This window comes from Halyomorpha halys, unplaced genomic scaffold (assembly GCF_000696795.3).
Source record: "Halyomorpha halys isolate HHAL.00 unplaced genomic scaffold, Hhal_1.1 Scaffold1306.1, whole genome shotgun sequence".
NCBI lineage: Eukaryota > Metazoa > Arthropoda > Insecta > Hemiptera > Pentatomidae > Halyomorpha > Halyomorpha halys.
This window is the reverse complement of record NW_027112750.1, coordinates 267,886-276,024: the sequence shown is the minus strand read 5'-3', so window position 1 is coordinate 276,024 and position 8,139 is coordinate 267,886. Positions and strand designations below refer to the sequence as shown.

At 27.1% G+C, this 8,139-nt stretch overlaps 1 protein-coding gene across 2 annotated transcripts in view; it reads left to right on the top strand.

Annotated features, from left to right (window-relative positions):
• CenG1A (Centaurin-gamma-1A) overlaps positions 1 to 8,139 on the top strand; it is a 220,023-nt gene that overhangs the window by 9,713 nt on the left and 202,171 nt on the right. The window lies entirely within an intron of this gene.

The window sequence follows — 8,139 nt, the reverse complement described above, 5'->3', positions numbered from 1 at the left end:
GACGCTGTATAAACAGATTTCCAAAAATAATTTTTTTTCTTATGAATGAAGGGCTCATGAGCTTGTCTTCACCTTGATTTCTCAATGGATTGTGGGGTATATTGTTTCTTTAAATAATTATATAACAGAAATTTTATTTTCTCAAAACATTTTCAAGATAACTCCTTCCATTCATGTCTTTTAGGGAAGGAATTTTACAAATTTAACCCTTTGAGTACCAGGTATCAAAATGTCTTTGCAGGAGTATTGCAGGTTTTTGGATCTCAAATTATTCCTTTAATCGCCTCCAACACACCTTACTCCATTTGACTTCTATATAAATAAATTTCTCTGTAATAACCATGACTTTACGGTATTTTGAGCAACTGTTAACCTGAAGCAATAAATGATACTTGTCACTTATAAGTTTTGAGTGTAACTAATTCTCACAAAGGTAAAGTTTTAATTTTTCGTTCAATCTATTTTTGCTGTCTGAAAGTTTAGGCCAATCTAAACGTGCGAACTTCATTTTTCAACCATCATTAATTTTTTTTTTTCTAAAAATTAAAAAACATCTTGTGTCTTATCAATTTAAGGAAAATCTCATGCTGTAAAAGATTATACCGCTGGTTTAAAAAAAATAAATAAATAACAATATGGTGGTCGAAAAACGACTAGTTTAACATTTTCGTTTAGTTTCAGTGCTCAATATCACAGTGAAGCTATCTGTCACACAATACAAATTAATAAAACATATTTTTTAGTATAAATTTGCTTAAATTATTTCTACGTTCAGTACTTGCTCCTATTACAGTTTTTCAAAAACTATAATTTTTTCTTATAATAATGAAAAATTAACATTAGTTGAATTCATTTTGACAAAATATCGTGGAAACTGATACAAACGATAATAATAATTAGAAACCAATTTATTGAAAATCCGCCATATATCAGGAAATCAATACTTTGTGAATTTATTTTGGCAAATATTTCATGAAATATCAGACGCAGAGATTTCTATTAGCACTACATAAGTAGTTTCTTAATTTATTGCAATTTCGATATTCGCGAAAAAAAATTTCACAAAATGTTAAATTCTGGTTATTTAGAGAAAATAATTTAGTTATTTAAAAAGTTTTATCTTGGGAAATATTTAACCAAGGTGTGTTTTAAATGAAAAAAATGTTTTTGGATTGGCGTATCTTAAGGACTCTGAGATCTTCACTAGTAAAATGTGATTTTAATAATTTTTTTTTTTTTTTTTGAAAAACCTTTCAATTATTCCGTATATATTAAAAAGAAGATTGAATTTAATAAATATTTCATCATTTTAATATCATTATTTCATGATATATTTCGTTTTAAGTACGCTTTTAGATATTTACAAATTTCAGCTGTTTCTCGTTGTTTCTATGATATTAAGTTTTCTTTGAAGTTATTAAATCAACATTTTACATTCAGACTTTCTATCTAAATGGGTAATGCTACCAAATTTTAGTTTGTCTTGTTTTATAATGGTGAGATAGACAAGACCTCAGTGGAGACTGGCTTCCTATAGACAAAAGGTTTCTCACAATATGAACACCTCATAGGTCTGTGCACAATACCATGTCCCAACACCCACCTGTAAGTCTTGTTGAAACCTAATATATTATCAAGTGTTATAATATCTGTCTTATATGTTTTTAAACCCTAATCTTATAATAATAAAAAAAAATTGCTTTCTCGTATATTACATAGATCAGTATTGCAATCTTAAAAACGTCTTTAGTGTGTGTATTACTTTCTGATCTATGTAATAAACAATAATATTTTAAATACTCTATTTAAAGTTTTAATTACCATCATAAGATGAAAACCATAGAAATATATTTTTTCAATTAATATTTTAATAAAATTTTAATAAAATATGTATTGTTTCAATAAAAATTATCGCCGGTTCATTTGGAATCACCTAATTAATTTTTTTTAAATCTTTATAATGTTTTTTTACCAATTATTTCATAATATTTTATGAATTCATAAATATGGTTAAAAATTTTTTAGGCTGATTTTTTTTCCTTTTAATTTTGTTTTCAACAGATTTCTGACTTGAAACAAAACAAATTTGTCTTATTCTGGTTAGTTAGCATATATATGTATAAATGAACTAAAATTATGACAATAATGTTCTCTGGATGTTTTTTACTCGTAACACATCATCTGAGTAATAAAAAAAAGAATAAAAATTTAAAAAAAAAGTAAAACGATACTTTTTATCGTTTTACATAGTTTTGGCGGATGAAGAGAGACTTCCATTTGATTTTTTTCTTGCAGTTTTGTTATCGTATAGCTATAAAAAATTTCCACCTCTCGAAAACCTGGTTTTTATTTTATATAAATCTTCAAAAATGGCGTTTTATTAAAAGTCATTTTATACGACTTTCAAAGTTGAAAATAAAAAAAAAAAGTTGGAGTGAAAAATTATGGATTTGATAAACTTTATTCTTCTATTTTTTTCTCTTTATGATAAGGAACTATGACCACAAATTTGTTGACTGAACCACAACTAGCTTAAGGGTTATACAAATTATTGGGCAGATATTTTTAAAAGTCCACTTACATATTTACTTCTGTCACTGTTTTATATTGGATCAGAAATCGTTTCTTTTCCTGTAAGTGGTAAACAAAATTGTAAAAACTCAAAATTAACAAAATCAGTACAATAATAGTTCTAAAAATCAAAAACGTTTTAAGTACTTTTTTTTTTTTTTTACGAAACCTTGAAAAATTCATCAATTGAACCTCCACCTCAACCTCCTCTTTTTACGATATATATTAAATTTTAATTTTAGAGTTTTATATTTTATTTAGAACTATGAAATATTATATAAGTATTCTGTGCTTTCGTAATGTGATAATAAAGTATATGAATGTTTTCCTTAGATTCCCATACAATTGCTTGAACATAAACATATAATATTTTCTAAGACGTTCTATAGAAATTCTCTCTACTATTAATATAAAAAAAAACATTTTATCATTTTCTTTAATTTTGTTTCACTTTTTAGAAATTCGACGAGCCTCTCATTTATTTATTTTTTTCTCTGCCACTTTCTCTTTATGTTTGCATTTTTTCTTTACTTTCTCTAAGCGATGGGAACTTTTTTTATTGGAAATTTTTATTTTAAGGGTATTTCCTGCTGATTTCCATTATGCTGTAATTTATCACAATATTTTATTTCATCTAAAGATTTAATAAATAAGTTTACTTTTTTACATTTATTTTTTATTCTTATATATTTTATTATTTAGTAAATTTGTATACCTAAGAAGAATATATATATTTAATTGTTTTTGAAGAAAAGTTTGTCTCTCAAGGCGATATGGATGACTAAACTCAATAGGTACCTAATTTATTTTCTAATGGATTCCTAACCTTAGTTTTATTGTCGAAGCTTAGTAAAATTGTTAGCCATGTTATGATAAGTTACCATGGTTTATTACATTATACGCTCTTAAAATCACAAAACCATTAAAAACGAGTCATCTTGCTTATATATTTTCAGAAATAAATATACCAAAAAGCTCAAGATGACTTGGGATTGGAAGAGATTTTTTGAAATTTAGTTTAATTTTTTGTCTGTTATAATTTTAGTGATGACTCAAGAAATAAATTTAAAAAAAGAAAAGTTTTTTTGTGAAATTCACTGATGGGATTTTTTTTCGATTTTACAAATTGTTTTATGTTCTTTATTTCTATTTTTTTTTTTTTTTTTTTACTTCCACTCCATTTATATATGAAATATATTGTGATCGTAAAAATATTCTAATCTGAGTTTTCTACAGAAGGATCCCTATTTTCAAATAACCAAGTTTCGCAAAATAGTCTCTAACCCAAAAATAAAAATTTATATGAAACTGAAATTTCGTTATATGCCTGGAATGAAAAGTTGGGGAGGAATCATTACATGAGTAATTTAATAAACACTTCAGTTATATAATTCTGTTGCAATATAATTACAATAAGATAACCGTTAAATTGTCTAAAACATTAAAAATCAGTGGTTCTGTCAAACAATTACACTGAAGTAATTGTACGACACAAGTGCAATTACTGAACTTGTGTAAAGTAATTTCAATTATACAATGCAATCACTATAATTGTAATGGAAATTCTCAATTACAATAATTTCTTGATACTAAAAGTAATTACAATTACCGCTTGACCCTTAGTGATTCTAATTACAATTACAATTGTGTATAATTTAACTCATTTGTGAATTTAATTTATTTGAACGTATTTTATGTGTGCAGAAATCCTGAAAGGTAGTATAAATCGATACGCAAGCGATCAATCATAAAATCGAATTTAAATTTATTTTTGAAGATGGCTTCGAGACCTTCTAGTGTGGAAATATAGGTATACAAATACAATTACATTAGTTCATCAAGTAATAACAATTACTTGTAATTATATTTCTGCAGTACCAAATTACAATAATTGGCTAGTAATTATAATTGTGATTGTTATTACTTAATTGTATATGTACTATATAAGGCGATTTTAGCAACGTTTCTGCTAAAATCGCCTTATAGAATATGCCACTTGATGTTATTGATTTTATACTTTTCATCATTTTTTTTTTTTTTTTTTAACGGGTCCACATCGATTTTTATTAATCTTATCATATCAATGTTCAATTGAGTGGTATTTATTGTCAGTCAGTTCTTTTTCTGATTTAAATTGCCTAAAACGGCACAAATGGCGAATTTTTATAAAGTACCTTTAATTTTTTTTTAAAACCAGGTAATTAACTAAAGGAGGTAATAAATGTTTTGTTCTTCTATGGTTGTTATTACAATGTTCAAATTTTGTTTTTTACTTATATTTACTTTTCACATTTTACTCACTTGTATATAAAATATATTTTTTGGATACAAAATGGATTTTGGATGGCAATCCAAAATTGTAAATATATTTTTTAAAAACGGGAAAATATTAATTTCTTCTTAAAATAAAGTGGGTGAAAATAAAAGTTGACTGATATATACATCAAATTTTCTTCGTTTGTTGGCTCATTTGTGTACACATTAATTTCGTGGTATTGTACGTTTTAGTGTTTTTATCGCCTTGCCCATGAAAACGAATTCCTTATCTAAACCTTGACAAAGATTCCTTCATTTAATCCTTACTTTTTATTTCTGTGTAAATAAATATTTCTTATGCAACGATAAAGATCTATTTGTTACTGCTGAGGATTTTTTATGAAATTTATGCGTTAGCTAAATTCTATCTATCATTTAATCAATGTAGTCATTTTTGATAATCACTACAAAATTTAAATTTATATTTTCTAACAAATTTGTCCTGAAAGAATTGTTTTAAGGTTGTATACTGTCATAGTATGAAAATTATCCAAAATTATTTTAAGATAGTTTTACTCATAATAATAATTATAATTTAATCATTTAATTTAAGAGCGGAGATTAGTAATTAAATGTTTTTTTAAATACAACTTTAATGTTAGTAAACTAAACGAATCTATGTAGTTCCTAACATTAAAACGAGAGATCTCATTTCATTTTTTTTGTTTTTTTCTCATATCCCTTAACAAGCGTCCTGTTTAATTTTTAACAAATCAATCAATAATTATTTATATTTAAAATTAAAATTCTCCAAATCATGCGACTAATTTGCTTTCATATACCTTCATCTTGCTCTTCAATATTTCCAGCCCAGAGTCCTATTTGATGTTTAGACCTAAAATATAAAAGCTAAGATCAGAAAGTCAGTTAAGAATTTCGAATCCCGTATTTATTAAACTTTATACAAAAAAAAAAAAATTCCACTTTAAACCCTAGGAAAGCTGGACTTTCTGTAACCTATTAATTTCTAACAGCCTGTGCCACATCCCTCTCTATTTTGAAGAGCTAATAGAAGACAGGGACAAACATTTACGAGCATTTCTCTATGCACCCAATGATGTATACAGTATACAAGACATAATTCGAATTGATAACATAGAAAAACTTAATAAGTTTGACTGGTTCATAATGTTATAGTACAAGAGCCCAGAGAAGAAAAAAGGCAGTTATTTCACTCCAATTTTTTATTACTTTAATGAAAATCGTATAATTAATAGTCAAATTTTATGAGTCTGCAAAGTACAGCTAGAGGGAATAAAAAATGGTGGCTGTTTTAAAATGTTAAAAAATATTTAATTTTTCATTCGGAGCTCTTTATCTTTAAAGCTAACAACAATAATAGAAAATCTAAGATAACATAATTTAAAGTAGAGTAAATTTGCTAAAATGTAAGCCCTAATAGAGCTATTTACGTTCAATAGTTCTCGAGATATAGCTTTTCAAAAAGCAACATTTTATACAAGTGTTGTATGGAACGTACTAAAATATCAGTAGTTATTGAATTTATTATGAAAAATCTATATCTCAAAAACCATTTGACGTACAGATGTCTATTAGCATTCAAATTAAAGCTAGTTTAATGAGCTACAATGTAGTTATGACATTTATTTTCGTAGGAGTTGTAGTTTTCATAAAATTTGCAAAAATAAATTGAGTTATAGTTGTTCGGACGAGTTTTCATTTGCCAAATTTATATCCATATGTGAATATAATAAAAACTACAACCCCTACGAAGATAAGTGTCATAAACTAAACAATAGTAAGTTCAATTTTCTTTATTTTGAGTGTTGACTGACATATATGCGTCTAATAGGTCTAGAGATATATTTTTTCAAAAATCCTACATTTTATACAAACAACTAGAAATTAACATTTTGTGAGTTTATTTTATCAAATATCATAAAAACTACTACTCCTACAAAGATAAACATTATTAACTATTTTATAGTCAATTTAACTAGCTTTATTTGAGTGCTGACAGACAACTGTAAGTCCTATGGTTTCTGAAATAAAAATTTTCATAAATCTACCCTAGTCTCCGAACAACTATAAATCGATATATTTTAGCAAATATCATGAAAACTACTATTCCTATCATAGTAAATGTCATAGACTACTTTATAGTACATTAAACCAGCTTTAATTTGATTGATAATAGACATCTATAGTTCATGAGATATAGATTTCTCAAAATAAAATCACTAACTAATACTCTTTCAGTACATTTTTATGTAATGTTGCTTTTTTAAAGGTCATATCTCGAAAACTATTGGACATAAATAACTCTATTATGGCTAATATTTCAGCAAATTTACTCTTCTTTAAATAAAGTTCATTTAGATTTTCTAATGTCGGTAGTAGTTTTTAAAATATAGAGCTCTGAATGAAAAATTAATGTTTTTTAAAGTTTTGAAACAGCCGCCATTTTTCACCCCCCTACCTATACTTGGTAGACTCATCAATTTTGACTAGAAATTATACCTTTTTTTCTTCCCGGCTCTTGTACTATCAGCATCCAATTCACCGGATTCCTTAAGCTGCGATGGTCCACACACCAATCAAATGTTATGATTAGGGATAATTATTGGCCAGTTCAATTAATTGTTTACTTTGATGATGTAGGTAGAAATTAATTAAATTATAAAATGTAATGAAGTATTATATGATAAACTAGACCCTATTTGTAAAAACTGTGTGGATGAAAGTTATTTATACTTGTATGATTGGTACAAAATTGTAAATCTTCAATAAATAAATTTCATTCTACCTTCATTCCAACCACATAATCCCCGATCACCAGTTTGGATTCCGAACATCCCACTCCACTATCCAGCAATGTCATCGTGTGGTTGATGTTGTTTCGTCTTCATTGGAGCGCGGAATGTACTGCTCGGGAGTCTTTCTTGATGTAGAACAGGCTTTTGATGGAGTCTGGCACCTAGAACTGCTATACAAGATCCGTAAATTCCTACCCCCTACATATTATCTCATTATCCATTCTTATCTCTCAGACAGGTTATTTCAGGTAAATCACAACAGCGCTTTTTCATCCTTGTTTCCTCAGTCTGCTGGTGTACCTCAGGGTAGTATCCTTGGTCCTATCCTTTATACAGTTTTTACAGCTGACACCCTAACACTATTCTCACCACGTATGCCGATGACACATGCCTATTGTCAGTGAATAATGATCCTTCCATTGTATCCCAATCCCTCCAATTCCACATCACCACCCTCGAAGAATGGTGCCAAAAC